The sequence below is a fragment of the Cetorhinus maximus genome, chromosome 31 (assembly GCF_964194155.1).
Source record: "Cetorhinus maximus chromosome 31, sCetMax3.hap1.1, whole genome shotgun sequence".
Taxonomy (NCBI): domain Eukaryota; kingdom Metazoa; phylum Chordata; class Chondrichthyes; order Lamniformes; family Cetorhinidae; genus Cetorhinus; species Cetorhinus maximus.
In genome coordinates, this window is record NC_135909.1 from 15,754,293 (window position 1) to 15,768,091 (window position 13,799).

A 13,799-nucleotide genomic window follows, 5' to 3' on the forward strand; every position below is an offset into this window, starting at 1 on the left:
TCTCAGCTTTCCCAAAATTACACTGAAATGAGCTGCCTGTTTAATTAAAGTTTTCGTTATTTAGAATGTTCCCCTCCTTCCAGCTTGTATCTTTGCTGTTGTCTCTCGGTTTAATTTACACAGCAGCTCATTCCCCCTCTGCACCTAATTCCCACTTTCAACAAATCCACATTATAAAATCTTCACTCTGCAATTTACTTTTTCTGTGTTTGAGCTCGCAGGTCAATCGAGTTCTTGGATGTAATTTATTTGTGCCACTTAACTTACCTGAAAGTAACCTTTGTGTTTGAATTATCAACTCATTTGTACTGTAATTATAATTTATATGGATTCCATCTTTCAACAAACTGGAAGTTTTCAAGTAAAAACCTAGAGATAATTGAGTTGATCTGCAAAGATCTGTCTATTCCACTCAATTCAATAAACCCTGTCAGAATACTTTATCCAGGCAACAGCTCTACTTGGTCAACTGATGCTGCACTGAAGTCTCAGCTTTTACTCATTCATCTTCATGGGAGTTGATCCAGTTTTGATGTCAACTTGTTCGCTGGTGTCGATTTCCTCGGATTCTTCGCCTGATTTCTCTCCTGTCCAATGAAGCTCTCTGAGCGGAGTTCTCAAAAATAACTTCACTTTTCCTCACAGGATTTCAGTCTAAATGGTTTTTTGAACTGTTTTATTAAAGGATTTAGTTTTGTGCATGTCTCCCTAGCTCTCCTCATGGTCATGCAGAAGGTGTTACTGCTGTGTTGTCAAGCAGATGACAGATTTATTTGACACGTTATTGTGATAATATTTTGGGTTTCAATCAAGTCACAAACCTGGTGGTGATGCATTATGGCCTCATATGTCACGTGACCTGCCAGGAGATAACCTCAGAATTGCCCCAGTCCTGTAGCTGTGGATTGGGCGATTTGTTAAAAACTTTCAGTGGGGCTGATTTGGTCGCATTTGCCTTTGAAAGATGTGTATGGCCCCAAAACCCGTGCCAGAATTTGTGTGTAACAAGGAAGTTTGACACTCCAGTACAGTACTGAGGGAGGGCTGCACTATTGTAGGTGCAGCCCTTAAATAATGATGATAAACCAAGGTCCTGCCCAACCTCTTTTTTTATCATAAGTGACCCCATGGCGCCGTGCCGAAGACACACGAGCAGTGGAGTTATGCCCCCGAGCACTCAATCATCATCCCAAAGCATGTTCACATTGTTGTTTGTGGGTGTTTCCTGTGCAGAAATTAACTGCCCCTTTCTGACAGAAAGTGTCTGTTCATTTTTCCTGAATCAGTTTTATTTTCCAGAAAACATGAAATCTGACTTAAAACTCAACTCAGGTGGGATTCAAAATGACAAGAAATCCATCAGCAATAAAGGGTACAGGTGTTAATTGACCGGAGTGTGTGAGGGACTGTTATGACGTGGCAGATGATGTGTACCAGGTGGACCAAATCCATGAGGGATGCTTGGTCGTGTTATCTCAAAGGTTTTGAAATTTGTATTCATTACGAGATGCATGCACTGAATTCAGGAGCAATAGGTCTGACAGGACATTTAGAAATTTTAAAAATGAAATTAATATGTTTATTAAAAGTAAAAGATGTCAAGCACATACATAAGACTACAAATAGTACCATAATAACTCCTCAAGTTACTAATTAACCTGACCCCCTAGTTACACTCCTTTGAAGGTCTGAAATAGATTTTAGAATTAAAGCAGACTCAGCAAGTTAACACAATACCCTGGACAGTGGAATGCCTTTTGGCTTTTCTCCAACTCCCATTTAGTTCGACAGCAGACTTACGTAAAAATGCCGGAGGCTTCATTGAGGCCATTTCACACACTCCTGTTAGGTTTTAAATGGCCTTTTCCAACATAACCTTTCATTCTCCTTTATGTATGTTTCTCTCTTTTTAATATGTAAATTCTAAAGTCCCATATGTCGTTGAAATTGTATCTTGTTCACAATATAGAAAAAACTTCCATGTCGCCACTATTTCCAGTAACCTTTGGGAAAAATAAACATATTCCTTAGCCTTGCTTATCTGGCTAGTTGTAAACTGACTGAGATCCCTTTGAAATGCAAATATCCCTTCCTTTATCCAAAAATGCAAATTCCCTTCACACCTTACATGCTAACCCAGCTTCCATGTTTACTCATTCGCATGTCAAGCACCTAACTTCTTTATAAAAACAAAAAGCTAAAAGCTACTGCGGATGCTGGAAATCCAAAACAAAAACAGAATTACCTGGAAAAACTCAGCAGGTCTGGCAGCATCGGCGGAGAAGAAATCAGTTAACATTTCGAGCCTTCATGGCCCTTCGGCAGAACTGAAGCATAGTTAGAAGAAGGGAGAAATATAAATTGGTTTAAGGTGGGTTGGGGGGGGGGTGGTGGGGGGTGGGGGAGAGAGAGAGACATCGAGGGTGTGGTGATTGTGGAGATGAGCAGATAATCAAAAGATGTCACAGACAAAAGGGTCAAAGAGGTGTTTTGTCTGAGAAAAGTGCTAATTAAGAATGGAAGACAGGATATTCAAAGTACAGCTCTAGTGGGAATTAAGAATGGAAGACAAGATATTCAACCTAACTTCTTTGGATGAGTTTAAACTATCAGTCTACTTGACTCCAAATGTAACTACATTACACACAGAAAGACCCAACTATACTTACCCCATAAAATTACTTCACAATAAGCCAGAAAAATATTATGAAAACTATAATACTTTCATGACAAGAAGTAATTATTTCTTTGTAAAGTATTGATTTCTGTAAGTAAATATCCTCGGTGTACCACTTCTGTGTAATCCTGACCAATAACTGGTGGCAGGTTTTTGAAGTGATGAAAAATTGCCTAGCGCTATTGAAGAAGCTCAGTGAATTCTCCTGCTGCCCTGACCAACATTCCTGACTCAGTAACACCACCAGAAACAGCTGCACACAAAGAACTTACTCAAGGGCCAAAGTTTAATATAGAAAACCAAACCCCTCCCGGGCTTCAAAAAGGAACATATTGATCTTCAGAAAACCTTCTTCATCAACTCCAATATCAGATCATTGAGAAACAGGTATCTCCTCCCGCTTGGCTTCAAAATGTGCGGAAATTGGGATTTTCTTGTTTCACAGCTCATGAAAGTACAGTTTGAACAGCATTTCCTGTATTTCAATGAAGAATTGTCACCTGATTTTTTTTTTAAATCACAGAAAATGCTTGTAACACGGAGCAGGTTTGTTCATCACAGGATTAATAAACCCAGTACTTCGTATTCTATTAGCCTTAGGCATAATTTTTACCTTCCTGTCCACTGGCTTTTAATGATGTCTGTACATCTCTCTCGGCTCCTCCACAGTTTCAAGCATCTCACCACAAAAATAAACAACCTTTTCTATCTTTCATAGGTTTAATTAGATGGCCCTTCATTTTAAACGTCATTTACTAAAACTTGCTCACTCACTGAACTTATCAAGAAAATGTCAAACTAAATGTTTTCCGCAAGGTCAATGTTATTTTTTTCCTGCTCCATCACCTTTAACTTTTCCGGTTGCTCTTTCAGCCACTGTAAATCCGGAGAGTGAAAGGGAAGGAAAAGTCCTGCTCCCTTTCCTGAATCCTATTTCTTCATCAATCCAATAAAATCTGGGGAAAGGACTGTAATAGCTCAGTATCAATTTTGATTAAGTCTGAAAATTTCCAATTAAAAAAAAATTCATTCCAGGGATGTGAGCTTCGCTGGTTTGGACAGCATTTATTGCCCATCCCTAACTGTCCTTCAGAATGTGGTGGTGACCTGGCTTCTTGAACCGCTGCAGTCCTTGTGGTGTAGGTACGCCCACAGTACTAGCAGGAAGGGGGTCCCAGGGTTTTTACCATCGACAATGAAGGAACGGAGGTATAATTCCAAGTCAAGGTGGTGTGTGGCTTGGAGGTGAATTTGCAGGTGACGGTGTTCCCATCTATCTGCTGACCTTGCCCTTCTACATGGTAGTGGTTGAGGGTTTGGAAGGTGCTGCCGAAGGAGCCTTGGTGAGTTTCTGCAGTGCACCTTGTAGATGGTATACGCTGCTGCTACTGTGCGTTGGCGGCGGAGGGAGTGAATGTTTGTGGAATTGGTCTCTATCATGCGAGCTGCTTTGTCTTGGACAGTGTCCAGCTTCTTGAGTGTTGTGGGAGCTGCACTTATCCAGGCAAGTGGTAAGTGTTCCATCACATTCCTGATTTGTGCCTTGTAAATGGTGGACAGGGTTTGTGGAGTCAGGAGGTGAGTTACTCCCCTCACGATTCCTAGCCTCTGACCTTGTATTATAGCCATTATGGCTATTCCAGTTCAGTTTCTGGTCAATGGTAACCACCAGGATGTTGATAGTGGGGGATTCAGTTATGGTAATGCCATTGAACATCAAGACAATGTTTGGATTCCCACTTTTTGGAGATGATTATTGCCTGACACTTGTGTGGCGTGAATGTTACTTGCCACTTGTCATCTCCAGTGAGACATTGACAAGCATCCGATTCCAGGCCTTTTTTATGCAAAACCTACCCAAACAGGAAGAAGCAATTAACTAAAAATATCCAATAACTTGATTCGAACCGACGTGTGAAAAGCACAATGGTTTCACAATCCCTCATCTTAACATCCCCTCAGAGCCGATCCTAGCTTTAAGTCATGGTCTCGTATCCTTTTTTCCAGCCGTGAAGTGTTGGCAAGAAGCTTCTGAAATTGCAGCCAGGTGTGCAATGTTGGAAATGCGGTTACTGTAAACAAAACTAAAAATCTATCACGTCGAGTCAGGAACTGTTTGGAATGGAACAGTGACATTTGGTGATGAATTATTTTTTTTTATCTATTCATTTGTTTTCAAACGTTCCATCAATGGGAAAAAATATTGTTCAATGAGTATAAGAAACAAAGACCGGGGCTGATCCTAAGTACTTGGACTGATCTTAAATACCTGTACTAAAACTCCCCTTAACATTCCCTCTGATAAGAGCATCTCCAGTTTTTATTTTTCAGTCCACCCACATACCTAATCATTCACCACTAATCCCATTCCAGTAAATATCCACTGCACGGTCTCCAGAGTCTTTGTGTTCTTCCTAAAGGTTTTCCCGAGCCCTCACCAAGATCTTATATTCCACATTACAACGTGATACCCCTCCAATTCTTTGAATCCCATCTGTCTGCGTTATTTTTATAAACTAAGCCAATGATTCCTTATAGATGAAGACAGGCTTCCTTCAACATTAGTCTCCATAAGGATGTGGAAAAATGGCCTTATAATCTCCAAAGAATAAGCCCTAATGAAATTCTCCAATCAGCCCATGAACAGCCCGCCCTCTTCATTCCACTTATTGTTATTTTTATTTGCACAATCATACTTCCTCAGCACAATTGCTTTGCTCCTCTCCTTTAAACCCTCTGCAATAAAAGTGCTCACTTCCTCCATCGACAATTTGCAAATTACTTATTTTACATGTAACCCATGTTAAAGAAGAGGTACTAGAAGGTCTGGCTGTGCTTAATGTTGATAAGTCAGTGGGACCAAATGGAATGCATCTGATAATAACAAAAAGCTAAAAGCTACTGCGGATGCTGGAAATCCAAAACAAAATAAAAACAGAATTACCTGGAAAAACTCAGCAAGTCTGGCAGCATCGGCGGAGAAGAAATCAGTCAACGTTTCGAGCCCTCATGGCCCTTCAGCAGAACTGAAGCATAGTTTCAACAAGGGAGAAATATAAATTGGTTTAAGGTGGGTGGGGGGGAAGAGACACATTGAGGGTGTGGTGTGAGCAGATAATCAAAAGATGTCAGAGACAAAAGGGTCAAAGAGGTGTTGAAGGTGGTGGTCTTTGTCTGAGAAAAGTGCTAATTAAGAATGCAAGACAGGATATTCAAAGTACAGCTCTAGTGGGGGTGGGGTGGAAAGACTAAAGGTTTTAGTTTTAGATTTAAAAATAATGGAAATAGGTGGGGAAAGAAGAATCTATATAAATTATTGAAAAAAAAGGCGGGTGGGGGGGGAAAAGAAACGGGGTGGGGATGGGGGGAGGGGGGTTTAAGATCTAAAGTTGTTGAATTCAATATTCAGCCCAGAAGGCTGTAAAGTGCCTAGTCGGAAGATGAGGTGCTGTTCCTCCAGTTTGCGTTGGGCTTCACTGGAACAATGCAGCAAGCCAAGGACAGACATGTGGGCAAGAGAACAGGGTGGAGTGTTAAAATGGCAAGCGACAGGGAGGTTTGGGTCTTTCTTGCGGACAGACCGCAGGTGTTCCGCAAAACGGTCGCCCAGTTTGCGTTTGGTCTCTCCAATGTAGAGGAGACCGCATTGGGAGCAACGAATGCAGTAGACTAAGTTAGGGGAAATGCAAGTGAAATGCTGCTTCACTTGAAAGGAGTGTTTGGGCCCTTGGACGGTGAGGAGAGAGGAAGTGAAGGGGCAGGTGTTGCATCTTCTGCGTGGGCATGGGGAGGTGCCATAAGTGGGGGTTGAGGAGTAGGGGGTGATGGAGGAGTGGACCAGGGTGTCCCGGAGGGAACGATCCCTACGGAATGCCGTCAAGGGGGGTGAAGGGAAGATGTGTTTGGTGGTGGCATCATGCTGGAGTTGGCGGAAATGGCGGAGGATGATCCTTTGAATGCGGAGGCTGGTGGGGTGATAAGTGAGGACAAGGGGGACCCTATCATGTTTCTGGGAAGGAGGAGAAGGCGTGAGGGAGGATGCGCGGGATATGGGCCGGACACGGTTGAGGGCCCTGTCAACGACCGTGGATGGAAAACCTCGGTTAAGGAAGAAGGAGGACATGTCAGAGGAGCTGTTTTTGAAGGTAGCGTCATCAGAACAGATGCGACGGAGGCGAAGGAACTGAGAGAATGGGATGGAGTCTTTACAGGAAGCGGGGTGTGAGGAGCTGTAGTCGAGGTAGCTGTGGGAGTCGGTAGGCTTGTAATGGATATTGGTGGACAGTCTATCAACAGAAATTGAGACAGAGAGGTCAAGGAAGGGAAGAGAAGCGTCAGAGATGGACCATGTGAAGATGATGGAGGGGTGGAGATTGGAAGCAAAATTAATAAATTTTTCCAGGTCCCGATGAGAGCATGAAGCAGCACCGAAGTAATCATCGATGTACCGGAGAAAGAGTTGTGGGAGGGGGCCGGAGTAGGACTGGAACAAGGAATGTTCCACATACCCCATAAAGAGACAGGCATAGCTGGGGCCCATGCGGGTACCCATAGCCACACCTTTTATTTGGAGGAAGTGAGAGGAGTTAAAGGAGAAATTGTTCAGTGTGAGAACAAGTTCAGCCAGACGGAGGAGAGTAGTGGTGGATGGGGATTGTTGGGGCCTCTGTTCAAGGAAGAAGCTAAGGGCCCTCAGACCATCCTGGTGGGGGATGGAGGTGTAGAGGGATTGGACATCCATGGTGAAGAGGAAGCGGTTGGGGCCAGGGAACTGGAAATTGTTGATGTGACGTAAGGTGTCAGAGGAATCACGGATGTAGGTGGGAAGGGACTGGACAAGGGGAGAGAGAAGGGAGTCAAGATAACGAGAAATGAGTTCCGTGGGGCAGGAACAGGCTGACACGATCGGTCTGCCAGGACAGTTCTGTTTGTGGATTTTGGGTAGGAGGTAGAAGCGGGCCGTCCGAGGTTGGGCGACTATCAAGTTGGAAGCTGTGGGAGGAAGATCTCCAGAGGAGATGAGGTCAGTGACAGTCCTGGAAACAATGGCTTGATGTTCTGTGGTGGGGTCATGGTCCAGGGAGAGGTAGGAGGAAACGTCTGCGAGTTGACGCTCAGCCTCCGCGAGGTAGAGGTCAATGCGCCAGACAACAACAGTACCACCCTTGTCAGCGGGTTTGATGACAATGTCGGGGTTGGACCTGAGAGAACGGAGTGCAGTGAGTTCAGAGAGAGACAGATTAGAATGGGTGAGAGGAGCAGAGAAATTGAGACGGCTAATGTCACGCCGACAGTTCTCAATGAAAAGATCAAGAGAAGGTAAGAATCCAGAGGGAGGGGTCCAAGTGGAGGGAGAATATTGGAGGTGGGTAAAAGGATCCGTTGAACGGGGAGAGGACTCCTGCCCAAAGAAGTGAGCACGGAGACGAAGACGGCGGAAGAAGAGTTCAGCATCATGCCGAGCCCGAAATTCATTTCTCCTTTAACTCCTCTCACTTCCTCCAAATAAAAGGTGTGGCTATGGGTACCCGCATGGGCCCCAGCTATGCCTGTCTCTTTATGGGGTATGTGGAACATTCCTTGTTCCAGTCCTACTCCGGCCCCCTCCCACAACTCTTTCTCCGGTACATCGATGATTACTTCGGTGCTGCTTCATGCTCTCGTCGGGACCTGGAAAAATTTATTAATTTTGCTTCCAATCTCCACCCCTCCATCATCTTCACATGGTCCATCTCTGGCGCTTCTCTTCCCTTCCTTGACCTCTCTGTCTCAATTTCTGATGATAGACTGTCCACCAATATCCATTACAAGCCTACCGACTCCCACAGCTACCTCGACTACAGCTCCTCACACCCCGCTTCCTGTAAAGACTCCATCCCATTCTCTCAGTTCCTTCGCCTCCGTCGCATCTGTTCTGATGACGCTACCTTCAAAAACAGCTCCTCTGACATGTCCTCCTTCTTCCTTAACCGAGGTTTTCCATCCACGGTCGTTGACAGGGCCCTCAACCGTGTCCGGCCCATATCCCGCGCATCCTCCCTCACGCCTTCTCCTCCTTCCCAGAAACATGATAGGGTCCCCCTTGTCCTCACTTATCACCCCACCAGCCTCCGCATTCAAAGGATCATCCTCCGTCATTTCCGCCAACTCCAGCATGATGCCACCACCAAACACATCTTCCCTTCACCCCCCTTGACGGCATTCCGTAGGGATCGTTCCCTCCGGGACACCCTGGTCCACTCCTCCATCACCCCCTACTCCTCAACCCCCACTTATGGCACCTCCCCATGCCCACGCAGAAGATGCAACACCTGCCCCTTCACTTCCTCTCTCCTCACCGTCCAAGGGCCCAAACACTCCTTTCAAGTGAAGCAGCATTTCACTTGCATTTCCCCTAACTTAGTCTACTGCATTCGTTGCTCCCAATGCGGTCTCCTCTACATTGGAGAGACCAAACGCAAACTGGGCGACCGTTTTGCGGAACACCTGCGGTCTGTCCGCAAGAAAGACCCAAACCTCCCTGTCGCTTGCCATTTTAACACTCCACCCTGTTCTCTTGCCCACATGTCTGTCCTTGGCTTGCTGCATTGTTCCAGTGAAGCCCAACGCAAACTGGAGGAACAGCACCTCATCTTCCGACTAGGCACTTTACAGCCTTCTGGGCTGAATATTGAATTCAACAACTTTAGATCTTAAACCCCCCTCCCCCCATCCCCACCCCGTTTCTTTCCCCCCCCCACCCGCCTTTTTTTTCAATAATTTATATAGATTCTTCTTTCCCCACCTATTTCCATTATTTTTAAATCTAAAACTAAAACCTTTAGTCTTTCCACCCCACCCCCACTAGAGCTGTACTTTGAATATCCTGTCTTGCATTCTTAATTAGCACTTTTCTCAGACAAAGACCACCACCTTCAACACCTCTTTGACCCTTTTGTCTCTGACATCTTTTGATTATCTGCTCACACCACACCCTCAATGTGTCTCTTCCCCCCCACCCACCTTAAACCAATTTATATTTCTCCCTTGTTGAAACTATGCTTCAGTTCTGCTGAAGGGCCATGAGGGCTCGAAACGTTGACTGATTTCTTCTCCGCCGATGCTGCCAGACTTGCTGAGTTTTTCCAGGTAATTCTGTTTTTATTTTGTTTTGCATCTGATAATGTTGAGGGTTGTATTAGTGGAAATTGTGAAATTACTTGACTAAACCTTCTGAATTTGATTTTGTTTTTACAGTTACAAACCATTTTGTTACTCCAGGATGCAGAAGTGAATAAAAGTGAACAGATTCTGACATCCCTCAACTCCATTTAAGTTTAAATGGAGCAACTTGTCCTCAGCGTAAGCGTGTTGCTCTAAGAATGAGAACACCACGTCCTGGGAACACAGCAGCAATCCCGCCAAGGTCTGATCTGCAACCTTGAACCTCAGTGAAATGTTGTCACCCTCCCTCCGAATCTGATCGACACCTCAAGCCCAACATTCAGAGTGGGTGGGCAAACAAAACAACCTCCTGCCCCGCCGGCTTTTCGCACAGACAGAACACCTGAGGTGAGGTGAGAGTGACTGCCCTCGACATCAAGGCAGCATTTGACTGTGTGGCATTATGGGGCCCCAGCAAAACTGGAGACAATGGGAATCGTGGGGCGGGGTGGGGGAGGCGCGGGGCTGGTGGTGGGCCGGGGGGAGGCGGGGCTGGCGGTGGGCCGGGGGGCGGGGAGCTCTCTGATGGTTGGAGTCATACCCAGCACAAAGAAGGATGATTGTTGTTGTGGAGGTCAATTATCTCAGTTCCAGGACATCACTGCGGGAGATCCTCGGTGTGGTGTCCTTGGCCCAACCATCTTTAGCTGCTTCATCAATGACCTTCCTTCCAGCAGAATTGGGAATGTTCGCTGATGATTGCTCAATGTTCAGCACCATTTTCAACACCTCCGAAACAAATCATCACCCACCCTCTATCCAGAAGACTCAGGACTGCAAAGAACTCTAAGAAATCTCCTCTCAGATTCCTCGTCTCCAAGGTAAATATCCCCTACCGCTACAATGTACCGAGGTAATTTAAGTTCCTCGCCATAAAGCCGAGGATATTGTCTGCTTCATGAACAATTCTTTCAACCTGCACTGCCGCCTTCAATGATTTAAGCAGATGTACATCATTTCCCGCTATTCCGGCACCGTCTTTGGAATTGTAAACTTTATTTTGTCTTTTTTCCCTGTGTTCTTCCGACCAAAATGAATCACTTCATACTTCTCTGCAAAAAAATTCAGCCACCACTTGTCGGCCCTGTTTTCCAACCGATGTCTCTTTGAAGGAAATTGTTATTTCTTTCGAACTTCTATAGCTCTGTTCACAGCCACAGGACGTCCAAAACACTTCACAGGTAACGTGTGCCTTTGAAATGTCGTCATTGTTCAATTGTGGGAAATTGCTGACCTTTTGAAGCTTTTGTTCTGCAGTGTCAGAAATTCCCTTGTGTCAATAGCAAATGCGACCTTGATGAGTCTGGCTCTGTGGCGCAACGGATAGCGCGTTGGACTTCTAGCTGCTCTCATTTAAGGGATTCAAAGGTTGTGGGTTCGAGTCCCACCAGAGTCGATTTTTAGATAAAGGTTTGAAGCAAATCAGCAGCTGCATCATCCATGTTCTCAGTTGCCGTCACCAACCTCCTTCTGTCCAGGTGAATCCAGTCACTCCCCGCTTTCCAATCTGAACCACTTTGCAGAAGAAAATTCGCCACCTAACAGTGAAATGGGTGGTAAAAGGAGTAAAACCGCTTCATCGTTACAAGGATACAGAATTGGCTGACTGGCAGGAAACAGAGGTTGGCGGTAAATGAATGTTTTTCGGCCTGGCGGAAGGATTGGGACCTTTGCTGTTCCTGATAAATATCAATGACCGAGACCTTTGTGCCCAGGACAAAATTTCAGCGTTTGCAGAAGATACAAAGCTTGGAAGCATTGTGGAGAGTGTGGAGGATAGTGTAGGACTTCAAATGGACTTGGAGCTGTTGGTGGAAATGGAGAGACAGGTGGCAGATGAAGTTCAATGGAGAGAGGTTTGGTTGGTAGAACATGGAGACACAATATAAAATGAAGGATACAACTCTAAGGGAGGTGGAGAAACAATGGGACTTGGATGTTTATGTACATAAATTATTGAAGGTGGCAGGACAGGTTGAGAGAGTTTTTCATCAACCATACTGTATCCTGCGCTTTACTGATAAAGAGATAGAGTGCAAGAGTAAGAGGCTATGTTGAATTTGTATAATTCATGAGTTCGGCCTCAACAAGAGTATTGTGTCCGGTTCTGGGTGCCACTCTTTAGGGAGGATGTGGAGGTGCTGGAGAGATTGCAGGAAACATTCACGTGAATGGTTCCAGGGACGAGGAGCTTCAGTTATGAGGATATGTTGGAGAAGATAAGGTTGTTTCCCTCACAGAAAATCAGGTTAAGAGGAGATTTGATAGAGGTGTTCAACATCATTAGAAGTCTGGACAGAGTAGATAGGGAGAAATTCTTTTCACTCGTGATAGGATCGAAAATTATATTTGATTAGTAAAAAAAAGCGAACTGTTTTCAGAAGTTATTTTTAATTATTATTTTGAAGCGAGTGATTAGGGCCTGGAATGCACTGTCTAAGAGTGTGATGGAGGCAGGATCAACTGAATCATTCAAAAGGGAATTATTATGTTATCTGAAAATGAAGAATGTGTAGGGTAATGGGGAGAAGGAGGGGGAATGGTTCAAGAGTTGTTCATTCGGAGAGCCTGTGAAGAAATTATGGGCCAAATGTCCTCTTTCTGTGCCGTAACAATGCAGTTTTTCGGTGACATATAGCCAACGAGCATCAGTGACATGCAACATAACATTACTTCCCATAACTGCTCCGTCATCTTTCCAAACTGTTTCTGACAGACAGCTCGGAACAAGAATGTTGTGAGTCTACACCCCTGAACATCAAGGCCAACACGATTATCACAGCTGGAATGAACAGTTCCTGTTGCAGCTTCAGATCAGACATTAGATTATCACAGGCGCTCTGTCAGACTGCATGTTCCTTCAGTCAGGTTTCCAATTGGACACTTGGAATGAGCGGCTATGTGAATATTAATGGTCCAGGGGTAGATTTCACTTTTGCCAGACTGGATTCTCAGTTCCATTCCCAGACATTTCCCTTTCTCTTTCTGAATCCAAACTTGGTCCCTTATTCATTTCCACTTTTCATTGTTTCATCAGCTGCCACGTTTCTATCTGTCTGAGCCTTTCGCTCTGCAATTCCTTCTAGAAACGCCCCCAATTGCCAACCCCCACCCCACCCAGCTTAAGACCCTCTTAAATTACATCCCTTTGACCAAGGTTTTGTTCAGCTGCCCAAATTTATGACTCAGTGTCGAATGTTGCTTGACTGAGCGCCTTTGAAGAGCTTTGGGAAGTTTTATTCAATTGCGGTGCTGTTTTTGAAATTGTTCAAATTTGGATAAATTAAGTTTCGGAATCAATTTTGTCAAAATTTTCCTCGAATTTTCTCCAATTGTTTCACGTTGCGAAACTCCTGCCATGAGGTGGTCACATGATGACCAGTTTGATAGAGTAAATCAGGAGAAACTGTTCCCATTAACGGAAGGGCCGCTAACCAGAGGGCACAGTTTGACGCTGATTGGCAAATGAGACAGGAGAGAGATGAGGAGAATGTATTTTAAACTGAGCGTTGTGTGAAATGGAAGCTTTCTGGACGGGTGGTGGAAGCAGATTCAATAATAACTTTCAAAAGACATTTGGAGAAATACCTGAAAGGAAATACAATACAGGAATATGGGGAGGGAGCATGGATGTGGGAGTAATCATATCGCTCAACCAAACACCCAGCACAGGCGGAATGACCTCTGTCTGTCCTGTATCCTTCTATGATTCATGGATAGAAATCAGTCCTACATCCTGTGGGGCATGAAGGGCGTCAGAAGCTGGCATGAGAATTGATCCCGTGGGCGCGGAATGGAAACGGTAAAATATTGTCTTCTTTCAAGAAATCGAAACTGATTTGCAGGTATGACTATGTCTGTTTAAATGTGGTTTGTTACCAGTTCCAGATTATTAAATTTAAAGGGTTGTGTTATCAGG

The 13,799-nt window shown here is 44.7% G+C and overlaps 1 protein-coding gene and 1 non-coding gene across 3 annotated transcripts in view; both read left to right on the forward strand.

Annotated features, from left to right (window-relative positions):
* Positions 1 to 13,799, forward strand: part of LOC144670298 (uncharacterized) — a 940,207-nt gene that overhangs the window by 726,428 nt on the left and 199,980 nt on the right. The window lies entirely within an intron of this gene.
* trnar-ucu (transfer RNA arginine (anticodon UCU)) lies at positions 11,186 to 11,276 on the forward strand. Its single transcript is given in 2 exon segments — positions 11,186 to 11,222; positions 11,241 to 11,276. It is a non-coding gene; the product is annotated as a tRNA-Arg (tRNA).